The sequence below is a fragment of the Anopheles gambiae genome, chromosome 2 (genome assembly GCF_943734735.2).
Source record: "Anopheles gambiae chromosome 2, idAnoGambNW_F1_1, whole genome shotgun sequence".
In the NCBI taxonomy this organism is placed as follows: domain Eukaryota; kingdom Metazoa; phylum Arthropoda; class Insecta; order Diptera; family Culicidae; genus Anopheles; species Anopheles gambiae.
The window spans coordinates 84,433,037-84,449,643 of NC_064601.1; the positions used below are offsets into that span (position 1 = coordinate 84,433,037).

The 16,607-nt window shown below is 46.0% G+C and overlaps 1 protein-coding gene across 3 annotated transcripts in view; it reads right to left on the reverse strand.

Moving 5' to 3' along the window:
• LOC5667157 (homeotic protein female sterile) overlaps positions 1 to 16,607 on the reverse strand; it is a 61,531-nt gene that overhangs the window by 27,208 nt on the left and 17,716 nt on the right. The window contains exon 2 of one of the 3 annotated variants that reach the window (XM_061645908.1): positions 9,168 to 9,221. The exons of 1 other annotated variant lie outside the window; for it this stretch is intronic. The gene's annotated coding sequence lies outside the window, so the exon portion shown is untranslated. One more of the 3 variants, XM_061645907.1, reaches the window with a different exon arrangement.

The window sequence follows — 16,607 nt, forward strand, 5'->3', positions numbered from 1 at the left end:
AGGTGCCGGTTATGGTTTCTATATGTTTCCACCAATACAAATTGTACACGTGTTATCCTGCCAACCGTAGAAGCGCCTCGGTTTGCGACCGAGAAGCCGTAGTGCGTCCACTAGGTTATTATCATTGGCTCGGCTACCATCTCTAGCACCGCGGTGTGCATTGCTGCAGCACACCGTTGTGTGATGGAACGCACCTCGCTGATAGTGCGGGGCAGCATTCCCTTTCATCATACACCACCCCCTCTACCAACACGCTTACCCTACGATGCGCGAGTGCAATCGCGGGTGTACGCGGCGAGCCCATCATCGCGTGCGCATATTATTGTGCGTTTTGTTGAATAGCGAAGATGCTCTATCTCGGTTGATGTTCTTCCATTTGCAGGGCCGTCGTCGGTTCTCTGTTTACTCTTCTTTCCTCTTCCCCTTCCACTCCATAACTGGTTCACTTTCATCACTCCTTTAGATGGTGCTTTTTTCTTCTTCTCTACTCTCGCTGCTTTCTGCCTACAGGTTTACAACATATCCTGCCACACAAGGCACTGTGAAACTTGTTGTTGTGGATGTTCCTTATTTTTTATGCTTTTGCACTTGAGAACACCGGTACCGCACATACGCCAGTTAGTTGCGTACGTCTGTTAGTTCTTTTATGATTATTTCTGTGTTTTTTTGCTGCCTGTTTTTGCCTCTCTTCGTTTGCTTCACTTTTACAGTACGTACCCTTTGCTCGCTGTACATCTTTTATAATAAGCCAGCACTTGGGCCAGCGCAAGAGCCACTACCCCGGGAGCACTAGATGAAAGTCTTACGTTGTTGTTGTTGTTTGGTTCTTTCCATTTGGCCGCTTCTATACCCTTCTCCTGTCCAACCCACCAACCGCTGGTTCTCACCTGTGTGTGTGATTGCTCTCTTTTTGTGAAGGTTACGTGTCAGTTACGAGCAGATGCTTACCGTCGCTAAGCATGGAGAAGGAAGCAGGGAGAAATGGGGTGGAGTGGAGTGAAAAGCTCAGGAATCTGGCAGCGCCAGGACGAACAACAGCCAAACGGTAACCCGTGGTGGCAACGCGCAGGGATCGTAAATGAACAATTCCATGTCTGCTGGGCCGCCGCCTTTTGTTCGGCTATGGCCGTCTGAAGAGAGGTCGTAGAAAGGTGATGCGCTATGGGTTCATAAATGGAAATGAGTAATATTAGGAACTCGGAGGAAAAAAAGCCGTTTCACAATTCGTCCCATACCGACAGGAGCTGAGGCTCCTCATTTCCGAAAGGTTCTTTGTTCGCTCCCTCTATCCCCTTGGTCTGGTGGTCACATCTGGGTGCTTCCAGACTATGCCGCCGGCGATCCAGCTGCCAGTCTGCTGTACTAGAGGTGTATCTTACTCCAAATTCTGACTGGATTGGATATATTCTTGCTCTTGGTGCTAGGGAGCAATATGGATAGGAGAGGAAAGTACTCTGGTGGTGTAAGAGCTATGATATTTTTTTGGGTATCTTCTATTACGATGTTTGCTCTCTGAAGGTAATAGATTTTGGCATAGAGACTATTGAAGAATATGGGTTTGTAGGATTGATTTTATCTGAAGTTATCTAGATGCTTGTTTTTGTAGTAATTCATAGAAAAGATTCTGCGAAATCATGCCCCTCTTAAGATGTATTTAAATCTTCAAATATTGTTTCCACTTCAAATACATACAGCAGCGGGATTCGTCCTGCTTCTATCTCGCCTCCAGCCTCGTTTAAATCAAAATGCCAAATATTGAAGCGATTCTTACGATCCGGCCAAAACACAAACAGCTATAAATTATTGCACAAGCACATCGCATTAGCATTTGAAACAAGATAAATTTTGATGCACGATCATTTAATACCGCTCTGGAAACATTCGGAAAAGGATGGGAAAGGGAAAACCGAAAACAGAAACATTCATTAACAATTCGCTCCCTAATGGCGGTTTATGGACGAAACAAACGTGACAACAAATAGAGGCGGATGCTTACGCATCCCCGTGTCGTGCACCACTATCTCTACGATTGCATCCATTCAAAAACAACAACACTTTCGGGACTGGAAGCTGGCTGTCGTAACAGGCAGGAAGATGATCCGACCCCGTTTTAACGCTCGAGGACACAGACCTTTCTAGCTCGCTCCGAGAAAGTGGGCTGACTGCGGGCGACAACAAGACAGCAAAACAGAATAATTTGATGTTGCCTGCGTTCTGGCCAGTGCCCGCGCGGGGAAACCGGTATTCACAAGCGCTGTGCCCGGTTGGGTGTGTGTCACGAGGCATTCCCCTTTGCGCACGTGGGCACGTGTTCGTCAAAAACCGCTGCTTTGCCACAGATGCAATCAGAAACGGTGCAGAGCACGCATGGGTGTGTATGTGTGTGCTCGTCTAGTTCTATTGCTTTTCTATGCGGCTCGATTCGTGACAAACAGACGGAACCGCACTACCGTTTCTACATGCAACGTGTCACTTTGGGAGGTTCACGTGATTGATTTACGCATCACCGGCGACAAGTAGGTGAACCGTTCTAAGGCAGAAAACGAAGCAACCAAAGGAAACAACAGCAAAAACAGCAGGCAATAGATTCTTAACTCGCTGTCGGACCTGAAGGGGAGACGGTGACATGTGCCTTCTTCACAAGAGCATACGATTTCCAGCTTAATGAGGTCAGGAGAGCTGGCTCTTCATCTTGCGTGGTAAAAATGTAACAAAAAACAAAAAACACACAGACACGCACATACACACAGCTAGGGGTAACTGGAGCTTTACGGTTTTCGGTTTCGTTCCGAGCCGATGGGCAGGGTTTCGTTGCCAAATTTAAAACTTCATGACTTTTTAATGATCCCATCCAGAAACCGCTACACGTTATCGAGTTTTTTGGGTGATGTTTTTGTTGTTGCTCGTTGCGGTTTCGAGAGTAGGTTAACGTATGAACTGTTTGAGTTGTCATTTATGATGTGCCTGTGAGCGTTAAATTAAGCGCAAATTTTGTATGGTTTAAGGTCATACTGTACTTGCATAATGCATTTTGGTCCAAGGATTAATTGAATCTAAACAGCGCAATTTAAATGATGACAATTCCCAACAGCGTCAAGAGAAAGGTTCAAATTATGATGTAGCTGAACCCAAACTTTTGAAGATCAAATAAATATTATGAAAACTAATATAAAACAAAACTATAAGCCCGACTACAACGTTTTCAAAGTCGGACTAAAGCTCAACTAATTACTTCACAATCAATGTGGTGTAGTCCAAGAAACGTTTGAAAAAATACAATGAAAAGAAACTCAGCTCCCCAAGTAACAGCAAACTCGTTAAAGAAACTGTGCGCAAGCTTCGGGGACGTAGTCCACCACCGAACGAACTAATTAGCTAATTACTGGCCTGGTCCTCCCCGATCGTTTATCGTGATTTTAACGAACACCCGCCCACCTTAGACGACGGTCGGGCGAATGGCATACGAGCGAATGAGCACCACTAGCGAACAACCATTTCAACTATCTAATCGACACCAAAACTCTTCCACACACACAAAAATCATCCCACCACGAAGGCACTCAACGATTGCACCGTTTGCACCTTCGCGTAGGTAAGGAATGGTGTTTAAAATAAAAAAGAAAAAAGGCTCAAACTCAGCGTCTATGGCACCTAAACGACACCAGAGGTCGCACTGTTAGTTTAATGCCGAGATCGACGGAAAGCAACTGGGATCGGTCGTGTCATGCCGTCGTGGAACCACACGCTCCTGCAGCTGTGATGTGCAGTTTAGGCGAGTCGGGTGTTGCGGCGATTTATGGCAAATCGGCACGAATAAACATTTGCCTTTACCGTCAATCGCAACCCTCTGCACGATGGAGCAAGGATGGCCATCATCAGCCATGCGGCGAAGGTGAAAGGAGCGTAACCTGCGTCTGTTTAGCAAAATCTGCTTCTTAGGAACCCTAGCGAACTCCGTCTGTTCATTAAATAGCGTTATAAAATGGTGCTCAAAGAGTTGAGTTGGGTGTAAACGTCACCGGAGTGCAGAAGCTAACCTGTTTTCCCTTTCAACTCGACCAGAACTCGACGCGTCTTCCAAAGCGAGAAGTTCACGCGCTTCCATCCACTCCAGTGTAGTCGGTGTGTCCTCAATTGCGGAGGGACATCATTTATCACTCAGCGTGGTGCAACGACACTAGCACGCGATCTGCGCCCGTCCACCCAACCCGAATGACCCAATTGATGCCCCCAGCCCTAACACATCCGAATGCGCTATGAACACAATTTAAGGAAACGCACCGACCAGAAACAACAACTCACGGCCTCGGACGTCCGCCAGATCAAAGATGATCCCAAACAAGTAGGTTACCGGGCCCCCAGACGGCAGATGCAGATCGCGTCTCTCGCGTCCATTGATGAAGACATGTTTGTTTAGCATAGTTTGCTGAAGGCTACATCATATCCATTATATTTTCGTATCGATCGAAACCATTCGGTTGTGCACATCGGATCCAGATGGTGGTGGTGATGGAGTGCGGGACACACTGCCGAACGATCCTTTCGCTGTGCAAACAAACATCGCTCGAACACCCAAGAAGCGCATATCTTGAGCGTTTCCGTTTTTTCGTCGCCATGTGCAGAACGGAACGCTTTTGCGAGGCGATAGGAGCAGTCTGAACGCTTTGCCACCGTGAAAGATCGGGTCGTGTGTGTGTTTTTTTTGGGTTGGTTGGAATTTTATGTTTACATTATCAGCAAACTGCACCGAAGCGCAACTCGCAATGGTGCGGGATGGGTGCTTTGGGACATAAAATTTGACAACTGATATCGCCAATGGCGAACGAAGCGTATACAGCTACGATAGTACCAAAAGGAGATAGCTCGACGGGTAGTCCCACAACCATCGGGTGACACATCGGTCCGGACGGACGATTTCTGGATTCAAGCAAACAGAACGCAAAACAAAGTCAACAGTGCACATGTGTGATGCAGCTTGCTCTGTTGGCCAGCATGACTTCGCTTTTGAGGACGCCTTGGGTAAAAAAGGCACACATGCTAATCACCAGACCACGCAACGGGCGATCTTTAAGATGACATAACAGCGGGAGAACGAGTACGCGCCCATGCCAGACCACTGTGGGAATGGTAAATGTTTGCGATCTTTTATCCCGCTTTTGGGTTCTGCCGGGTTGCTTGACCAACACACCAGAATGCAGATCGTTTTGGGTCATCCGCCCATTAGCATAACCGACCCACTGTGACACACTGACTCGGAATTACCTCAGCACGAGGCAAACAAACTGCACGACTGCACACCAACCGCCAACCGATCGGTTCCGGAATCATGCTTCGGTGGTCCAGTTTGAACCATGGCGATAAATCGATCATGTAATCGGCAAAACGGTTCCAATTATCCAAACGATTGAGCTGGCTCCTCCTTTTCGGAGTCGTCGCTGCCGGTTCAGTTCGCTTCTGCTGCGAGTCATGCCGTTCCACGGCGGTGTCGAAATTACGAACTTAACGAAACCGATGAAAAGACGAAAACGGACGGTCATAACACCTCGTGCCGAATCCTCTCTAGGAAGGCTGAAGCGCAATCGTTTGGACCTGGTTGATCTTCGCCCAATTGGCAGGCTGCAGTACTCGCAAGAAGTGTCTTTAGTCGGGCGAACCGTTTTAGAAAGATCACGGAATGATTGAGACCTACGCGCTCACAACTAGGTCGTACCTCGGGTACGCTCGGCGTCTTTGCATGCCGTGGTGCAATAGCTGATTGAAGGTGTCACTTGATACCCCGCCGAAGATGCATCGAATGCAACAGCTGTACAGCGCAAACACGCCACTCGGTGAAAGTTTGCCAATCGGTCTATCGGTGTCTTGAGCCGTGGTGCAGCAGGAGGGGAACGAAAGCATGTCTTTAGCTTCCTTATTACCGAGCAGTATGTTCGCCAACTACCTTGGCCGTGATAGTATGCACACACATACGGGGAACCTGTTTGGCTGCCAGCGGATCAGCGAAGCACGACGCGGAACTTTGCGCCAGGTCCAGGTTGGCAGGAAAGCCGTTTTCGTAACCTTTTTTCCCCCGTAAGGGCACGTTGTTCCACGTGGCTGACGCGAAGGCATGGCGAGGTGGGGTGAAAATAAAATTTTGAACAAATTATATCAAACGGCCCAAAACGGCACGGTGTGGCGCCAAACGGCTTTCTGGATTGCCGGAAAGGGTGGAAGCGAGCCTCTAATCCGGACGGTTCACTTTCCTTTAGAGGGTCAAGTTTTTTGTGTGTGCTGTCTATCTTTGAAAAGTGGCCCCTAAAACGATCGAAAGAGCTCTCCAAAGCAGAGGTGGCCGGTTTGTGTGGTCTGATAGCGAAAGTGTTTGCGATTGCATAAGACAGTTTAAGGTGGCCTCCAATCCCCGCCCCGGTAAAAGGTCGACTCGCATCACTTTAGTCCATCATTTATTGTAACGCTTCCCTGTCTAGCGCGGCCGATTGGTGGAAATCATAAAACAAACGCAAGGAATTATGGGCACCAAATCGATCGGAGTGAATTTCGAGCTGATTTGGCTGAAGTAATATTATTGCTCTGCCGGTGGCCTTCCAGCCGACCCATGCCTGCGAGAAGGTTAAAGTTCGAGCTGCTTCTTACAGTGTGTGTGTGCGCGTCTGTTTTGGTTGTTGTTTCTCCCCCTTCCAATCGATTGGTGAAAATTCATTGTGTTACAGTGGCGGTGCGCCTGGAAGTACGCGCTGGAAGGACTCCTGCATCGACCGACCGATAAAGCGACCTGCCTGTACCTGCTAACACCCCCCCCCCCCCCCCCCCTTCACTCTACAACTCATTGAAGTCCGAATTGAAGGTCACACCGTGCCTTGGGGAAGATCCTGGTGGAGAAATCCTTTTACACGTCTCCTGCCTCTTTCGACAATCGCACGATTGTGCGGTGCGGGTTTGCCTACCATTCGGGCGCCGCTTTGCGTTCAGCAGGAGCCGCTCACAGACAGTCAACCTTTGACCTTTTCCTGGCACACAATCGCAAACGAACTTTCTGTTCGAGTTTTATATATGTGTGTGTGTGTCTGTTTCGGGATGGTGGCACACACACACACACACATTCACAGAGCACGACATGCTCAATATGAAGCACAATGTGTACCGAACTTTCAGTGTTAAATGATAATTTGTGGCACATTTTTCATGATCTCTTGCATTGTTCGCGTCCCTTGTTTTAATTTACCATTCCATTGGAGGGTTTGGTGGCGCATGCCAACCATTGGTTTTGTAACGGAATGGCGAAGGTGGTGGTGGTGGTACCCCACATGCAAACTTATTCCTTTGCCACTAATAACAATTCACAACTCGTGCTCTCGACTGGTCGTGGAGTAATAATAAAAAAAAAGATTATGATTTATTGTTTTTGGTAAAGTTTCAGCCCACCGACATCGTCATTTCCGGTGTGGGAGTGCTTTATTTACACACAACCAAGCTGACATTTTTAACTGTTCCATAAACACATATATTTTCTCTCACTCTCTCTCTCTCTGTTTCTCTCTCTCAATCTCTCTCTTTCTCTCTCTCTATCTTTCTCATTGCGATAAGCTATTGGGGAAAGTATTCTTTCCTTTTGGTTTGATTGGCATTTTTGCGCCTTCGCTCTCTCCCTCATGGCTCAACATAGAATGGACATTCTTTTCCAGCACATGAATTCACCAAGGACGCTGACACACCGGTTTGCAGCTGGCCAGAAGTCATCCAGAAGCAATGGTGCCCGCAACGGGAAGGTTAAAGGTCATACCGTTTGGCACCAATTAAAGCCGAGAACTTTGTTATTTGATGAGCTAAAGGTTAGCGCACAGCTGATGGTGGGGAGGAAAAGAAGAAGAAGAAGAAAAAAACGGCCCACAAACACAATCTGCTCCAACTCCAAACGATGGTTGGCCTTTTGCTGCTTCCGCACTGTGCGCGGATTTCGATTACCATCCATCAATCCCGACGACGTACCGCGCTTCGTTCTGTGGCGTGGGTTGGACGGAATTGATTATTCTATTTTTGGCGCCAAATCACGGATTTTGGCTCTTTTTTTCTTCTTTTTTGATGGCAAAACAAAATGGAGAGAAGAATGACGGTCCATTTCAAAACGGTGATGGATGCGTGAGTTCTCATTCCACAGCGTACGCTCGCACAAATAAAGTCTTCGGTTGTTCGCGGTTGTACACTCCCGATGCAGGACACTTTTATGTGTGGCATCATTACATCGTCCCGCTTTACGAGCGATGAGGATTGTGTATGCGTTTATGTTTTGCGCTAAACAACAATAAAAAAAGGAAACAAACGCGCATAAATGTGTACCCCGGGATCGGTGACGCTAGGCAGCAGCACGAGCGTCACAGGAGGCTGTTTGGCAAGAGCCTGCCAGTGGGCTGCATTAAAACCCACCGCCCACCGAGCGCAAATCAATATCCGGCCAATGCGGAAGCATTGGTGGGGGCATGGGGGAATGAGATGAGGATCATTAAACGGTACGATAGGATGTGGCATGATTTAATGAAGATATTAGATAACACGTACCTCGGCCATTCGTGAAACGGCGCCTAAAGCTATGCAAATGACGCAGCAAATAAATCATTTTAAAAGCGTCTCCATCATCTCCAACTGTTTCAATTAGACGAGCTACTCCATTGGGAGTGTTTTGGTGTTTTAGATTGAAAGAAAAAAAAAACACATAACATTCAGATCGCGATGCGTCTCGCGGTGCCATGTTGTTTATTATTTCCAACCAATTTAATGGCCGCCCTGGGAGTGCATTGACGTTTGCTAAGCGTCTAATCATTGGGATTGTCCCCCCCACCTCCATTCCCGCATTTCCGTGCCGCGGTAAAGCCATGCTTGGATAGGCCACAATTACAAGCACGCGATTGCCTCCCCATCCCCGTGCGCGATTGCGTGCGTTTTGGTAAAGGAAATTGCACTTACATCAAAGTTCCACTCGGAAGCGATGGTCGGTTGCACCGGCGGTGTCGCGTTTTTTTTTCGTTTGTTAGAGGATCCAGTAGGCTTAAGGCTGTATTTTCTAGACGGTAGACTAGGGCCGTGCCACCCTTGTTGCTGCCGGCGGGCGCTTTAATGGTCGAACTTTCGTACGCTCAAGTTGATTGCATGATCGACCGCTGCACATGACTTACCCGGTGCCCGGACGGTCGCTAGCGGAACGGCGGTAGCCTACACGTTGGGTCAAGCTGAAAAAAAAAACAGCAACAGAACAAACAGATAAGTAAGCAAGCGATAAAGAGAGACGGAGAGCGGGGAAAGAAAGATGGAAACATGTAACAAACAACTGCATCATGAGAATCGGTTTTGCCGAGACGAGAAACGGAAATTGTTTTTCCCGTCCATATTGAACGATCCAAATCGGTATCGAAGTTGGTTCCGGCGAAGCCTAACCGCATGGCAGTCAAGAACCAGGCACGCGATTGGTCATTTTAGTGGAGGATAGGGAAAAACTTTTCATCACCCCCTTCCCAGGAAAAGGAAAAGCTATCATTCACGACGGGGGAGGAGGGTACTTTTTTACTTTGTGACGAGTAAAGAGCGAAGACTCCTGGGAAAACTTCTACGTTCATTCGTAAAAGGGCCATTTCTTTTGGAATTCCAGCGTTGCAGATTTGTTGCCGTACACTTTTCTGCACTTGCTTGCTGCCCTCCCCCCCCCCCTTCCCGCTTCCTGCCAAGTGACAATAATTCAACACCGCTCCTTGCTTCTCGTCACGTACCAGCAGCAAACGGAGCAACCAATAATAAATAGCACTTTCAGGTGTAACATTGTAAGCGGATTGGAGACAACCGAATGACAATGACGGCGCAGTGACAAAAGAAAAAAAAAACACAACTTTACAAAGGAAAAACCTACAAAGCACCATTATGGCAGTGCTTATTTCACCAACCTGTCGGACGGCAAGCACCCGTTCCCTCCCAGCACGTGCAAAAACGTGATTTAGCTGTGCTCCCGTCGCACACACAACAGGTCCGACGAAACCATCGCGAGTTCCGTAACCCTTACGAGGTTACTATTCTGTAAGGAATTACAGGTCTGCGTCAGCTAGCCCCTCCCCCCCTCCCCTGCGCTAGTATGCAAAAGGGGTTGGCGAACGGCAGGCATACTTTTAGCCAATTATTGGCAAAACTTTCTCGCAAAAGCGAACGTTATCGCCTGGAAAGGATCGGTGTGGACGCGATGATGGCGCCAACGAGCCATCGACATTATGGGTGCCCCAATGTCGGTGAGGATTGGGCTCGTTCTGCCCGCTCCTGGCAAGCTGCCCAAGACTAAGGCGCGGGGTGCAATTTATTGCACCCCCCACTACTGCCCAGGAACTGTTTGTGGTTGTGTGTGTGTGTGAGAACTGTGCGAGCAAACCTTCAGGGGCTTCGAAGGACGCGCGCAACAGTGGTTTGCGTATTGCCTAGCAACAGGGTAGCCGTGTTAGGCGCGTGTTGTTACGCACAAGTAATTTACGTCATTTTTAAAGGGGATAAACAATGGTATTGTCGATGGTAAAAAGGATTAGAGTGTACGTTTTATTAGTTGCAGAACCGTTCCTTGGGTTAGTTGAAGAACAATTAAAGGCGAAACAGTGCTATCCTGGTCCCTTTGGACATGGTTTGCATTTTCATAGGTTTTTTTTGGATATGTTGTAGCATTTAATGTTGACTCACATACCTACTACTAATGCTACTACATCCGATTGTGACAAGCTACTAATGTATGTTCAACAAGCTGCCAACAAAATACTCAGAATATTTCAAAAGGAATGTGTTCATCACTGCTTGGTCCAACACTAACCTAACACCAACCGGCATGTATTGCTCTAAATTCCAACCTGACACGATCTACGATCATCGTGAACATTGGCTTCCCTCAGACATCCATCTGCTTTCGATCTACTCTACCACCAGTAGCACACATCGACCAATGTTTCGGGCCTTTACAGCGGAATTGGAACTTCTGCATTCTGCACATGGGAATGCAATTTACGCAAAGCCCCCAGTCACAACGGCCCGAGACGTAAACACACCGGCACCGAAGAGATACAGCGCTACTTGCTGTTGTTTACGTTTACGAAAGCTAAAATGCTCCGCAGAGATCTGTATTTTCACTAGCCAACCCCCAACCGCCAAAAATACCCGCACACTAAGCGACCCAGCAATAGGTTGATCATGAGGGTGATCCGCTCTAATGACTCCCCCCGAGATCGCATTACAGAACAAACGTGGAATAGAAAGGGAAATTCGAAAAACTCACACCAGACCAAACTTCAAAACCCGTGCCAACCTATTGGGAAGAAGGTCGACTTGGGTGTGTTTGTGTGCGTGTCTGTGTCCAAAACTCCATTTTCCTGCTGTTGTTTGAGATTAGGCCAATCTGAAAGAAATTCGATACTCCGCGACGACACTCTACTCACTGAGGGACCCTTAAATGAAGCGAAAGGCCATGCTGATGGCCGGAGGTTGTCGCTTTTTTTTTACTTTTCGGTCGGAGGTTTAATCGGAGGATTTAACTCATCCGCTCGGCTATACACTTGGGCGGCGACATAGTCGGGTGGTCCATTCTGATACGTTGCGGGAATGGAAATTCAATTCGAGCGTGCACCAGTGAGTGTTAGAGATAGGTACAAACTCATCATCCCCCCCAACCCCCCTCTTTTTAAAACGGGATAAAGGGCGACCAAGGGTAGCCCAACCCAACGGTGCCCCGACCGACAGACAGCTGGTTCTAATCTTAAGAGCGTTAGTTTTCTCCCTGTCGTGAAAGTTTGTCTCCCTGCCCGCGCTCGAAGTGAAAACAAATGTGACGAGGCGTTTATTTTTGGAAGTCTGTTGCTCCCGCACGGCAAGATGCTCCCAAATCGAGGGAGCGGGATCCCCTTGCTGGCAGTTGCAATCGTTCACTCACTTTCCATTGAGATTGTTTGGCTGCTCCGGAAGTTTGGAATGTTTGTATTACACAAAAAAGTGATTTCATTCACGTTTGAATTCCCCCCGGGGGATTGATGGAGGGACGATTCATGGGTTTTGTACGTGATCGTCGGCATGTTCTTGTGGGAATCGTTTGACCAAGAGCATCGTTTATAGCCACTTTAGCGATCAAAGCCTTGTGCAACTGGGTGACAATTGATACGAAAATAAAGTAACGATAATGTTGTGGCTGGTGACAGATGAGTCATTGAAGATTTCAGAGGAGCGATACATTTCATTTACAAAGAAAAGAGAGAGAAGAAGCGAAGGAGTGATTAAAATAACAGAGGTACGTGAAGTTCTTAGTTGCTGTTATAGAGAACGTGTCCAACCGTTTAGAATAACTCTAATATCAACGACTTGTATTTTATATTAAGTTATGCTTCTGTCACGTTAATTACACTTCAGAGTTTATGGTGATAACTTTTCATTATTTATTTCGCAAATCGTGAAGCAAACGATATCACAGTTGTATTTAACTCACATGATTCATTGATAGTTTCCACTTAGGTATCGTAATTGAGCAAGATTCCCTTCAGGTTTTGAAGAACTGTTTAAAATAAATTCCGCTTTTGAAACCACACAATATTGTGGTTGTATTTAATTTAACAACATTTTATTACGAAAACATCCGAGACAAACATCAATACTATCCGGCTACGTAGTACTCAATAAATATTGCAAACTGTATATGGCATGTTCGTGAGGGAGGTAACGCCAAGTAGACTTAACTGTGCTACTGAAAATATACTCTTTAGAGCCTGAAGCTGTTTGGTAGTCTAAGAGACTCTAACTTCTCCAAGATCTCTAAATGATCTTCTTGATTATGCTCTTTCTTAACCTCTGGTAAATGCGTTTGTGTAAATATGTGAATTCCTCTATAAATACATATGCTAACAGATTTTTATGTTTCAAAAATGCCCGAATGATGCTCTAACATTAAGTACCAATTGTCCAACTTCCGATCAATTTTGCATCGTGATCGTGATCTCTCAGTAATATCTCAGAACACCCTCATTCTAGTATTTACAGTTGTCTTCCATTATGAAGTCGTGCTTTTGAAAACATCTCAAATCAAGCAATATACTTGAGCAATATCTTTTGCAAGCATCAGCAACAACAGCAGCTGCAGCAGCAGACAAGCCAGACCTTGAAGCCCTTCTTAATGTGCCCACAGACAATCTCACTCTCCAGCACGTGATGCGTTCAAATTAACATGTGTAATCGCTGGCATGACTTTACAGAAAACACTGCGTCAATGTCACCGTTTCTCATCGCAGCCGCACCAAAACGTGATGACTCCAAAACGACCGAGATAATTAGGCGTCATGTCGACAAACTGTCGAGGATCGAAAGTGGGCACACACATGTGGTAGGAGGGAGTGAGTGAAACACCAGCCAAAAGCACATCCTGTGATGGGCTCAGAAGATGGACAGAAACGGTGAAGCGGTGAATTGCCACAAAACCTTGAAACGGACCAATATCGCACCAACCGATCTTTGGCCGTACCAGATGTGTGCCTCCCGTTTGCGTTGCGTGAAACGGTTGCTTCTTTTCGTCGTAATTTGGCATCGTAATAGATTCGGATGGGGGTCTGACCGCCGTTCCTCGGCGCGCTAAGGTTCGTCGTCTAATTGTTTTCGTGTGCACTTTCGTCGCAGCGATGCGTTCGAGTTCTGGTGCCGGGTTGCGAGTTTTCGATCTGGGTCATTTCATTCCAGCCATGTGTGTGATGTGATGGCGGGTGTGTGAAACCTCTTCTCTCGGCAACCTCATACCCTACATAATATCGTCACCATTTAATATATGCTGGGAAAACAAAAAAAAAAGGGAAAATTCGCGCGCCGTTTCGTGCTGGCAATGTAGTACACGCACTCTTCACACGGATGAAAAGCAGGGTTCACATACACTAAAAAGCGCTGTTTCGTTTCTGATTTTCGTGAGTGTGTTTGCTTCAGGGTGGTGATGGTGGTTGGCAGTAATCAGCAACAGCAGCACATTAATCTCTCACGTCGCTGCGTTAGAGAGTGGGAAAGGTCTGCTTCCGAAATTGTTTTATAGGACACACTTTGCCAGCTCACTATATGGCTTTGGGCAAAAAACTGCATCCAAATGGCAACCCAAATGGAAACTGTAAGGTGCGCCGTGTTTGGGAAAGTGTTTTTATTCCGTTTGATAAAAGTGAAATTTGGGCAACGTGGGCGAGGAAAACCCAAACTCGCAAAATCCTAAGACAAAATAAAGAATAAAAAACCATGTTTAAGGAAATACCGTTTTGCATCGAATTGCGGACACTTGAGGTATTTTTCGCATGTAATATTTTCTTAATAGTTAAAATTTAGTCGTCCATGCATATGCATAATCCTCTAAACGAAAATAAACCTTCTTAATTTTAGAAATAAAGGTTACAAAAATTTTACTGAAAAGCATTCCAAAATTTCATGAAAATGCAACGATATTTTGATTCATTCATTTGATTCCGGACAGTTTCAAGCTCATGTTTTAAATTACAAACGTTTTGATTCAAATCCCGAATAGCTCAAGGTGGTAAGTTAGACTACAGGTGGGTTCTTAGTTCTGATTTTGGAAGCCATGATGAATGATGATTTCTATGGAAATTGATAAAGAGAAAGTTAGAGTTGCAAAGAACTTTGCAAGGCCTGAAATATACGACGAGTGTTTCCGCGGATTTGAAGCATAAGAGTTGCTAAGTTACTTTGAACACCCCAGGCTGTCAAACGAAGCTTATTTTAAGTACACTGGACGGCCCCAGCCTCTAGTAATTTAAGTAACTTGGGATAGGCTCTAAAATTCGTAAAAAAAATCTTCACTTTCATACACTACACCTTTTCTAGTTTTCAACTAATTTTAAGGTCCAGACACGCAATTCTAAAGGTCCTACTAAACCGTGGTGTTCTACTAAACCGACAGGAGGTCGGTCTTATTGAGAACTAGGTATGGGTTCAGTTTTTATCTTGTACTCATAGTTGCATTAAACTGAAGTACTGCTACACGAACCGACGGTCTTCCCCGTACAGCCATCAAGGCATTTGTCACATCTATCTTCGAATATCGCTGTTTTCTTATTACTATTACTGTCTAAAAAAAGTTTGTGCAATTTATCACAATTTACTTCGGTTGTCCGGAGTTTAAAACAAGATAATAAAACATCTTGCTTTGAATTCCGCACAGTATTTCGCGTTTTAATGTTATTCAGAGCACAATATCTTTAAAACCCCGTTGTTATCACGTTGATATCTACTTCTGCAATGGGTTTCGATGTACTTCAATGCATCTAGACCAGAAAAAAAAATCTAGACCAATACACAGGAGTCGGTTTAAATCAACTGGCCGACAGAAAGTATTTATTCCCATGATATAAGGGATCCTACTGCGGGTCAGACATTTTTAATTGATTTTAGTACATTATGTCAATTATGTAAAATTAAAACACCGGCATCGTCTGGAGCTGGATATGAAGAAACTCAATAAAAATATGCTGAATGTCCGTAGTTTGAATCAAACCGGTAGTTAGGAGGATGGTTTTAAAACTAACATATCGACATTGGCTTTTTATGCGAATTTCAATTAAACTACGCGGGAGAAACCATGCTGGCTTCAATGATCAATAAAACTATAACTTTCACGCTCAACGTGGAAATTAAAAGGATCATCCCGTAACAAATTCATTTCGCTTTTAAACATTTCCATAGGTTTATTCATTTATGTGCAACTCGTTTTATGCCGCATGTCTTTTCTTAGCTGATCGAATTACAATTACGTTATGAAATCTGTTGCCATTCAATTAAAACAAAAAAAACAATAGTAAACACCTCGGACATAATGTTTTCCCATTCGGCGTTGGCAATCTTCTGCCACTGCTTTTGCAACCATTTTCCAGTAGCACACAAAACCCCGAAGCAGTGCACAATTAATTGCAGCACGAATTAAACAAACCCGACATTAAAACAATAAGTGATCGCACCTGAACACTCGCCACTTTGCCAAACACATAACTCTACACCCCATGGCTTCGCCGGTCGACAATTTCACCTGCTTCCCAGGCGCCCAGTGGGAACAAACGATGCGGCTTGTCGGGCCCTTGCTTGATTGTGTCCCACACCCAAAGGGCCGGTTGCCCTTTCCATCTCGACGGAGGGTAAAAGCGATCGTTTTTTTTGCATTTCGGGAAGACATCGCGGCGTTTGCATGCGGAAGTCTCGAGCGCGCACGATGCACATGCTCACGTGGGCACGCTCTCATCAAGGCTCGCGATTTCTATGCAAATTTCTGCTTCTTTTTTGCGCTTTTGTCTACGTACCACAGGCACGACGATGCGAGATCGAAACATGCAGGCGAAGAGAACCTCTGTGCAATTGCTTTCAGCGGACGTCTTCTCAGATAAGGGGCGGGTGGTGCAGGACGTGTGTGTGCATGGGTTACATATCTTATCATCAACACGGGTGTTCATGGTGGACGATGGCACAACCACAACCGCGAGTCAGCAGCATCATCCCGGAAGCAGTGGCCAGGGGAGCGCGAAAGTGCGATGAATGACGCAGCGAGCTAAAGGAAAGTGAAGCTAAACGATAAGTGCAAATGTGTGTGT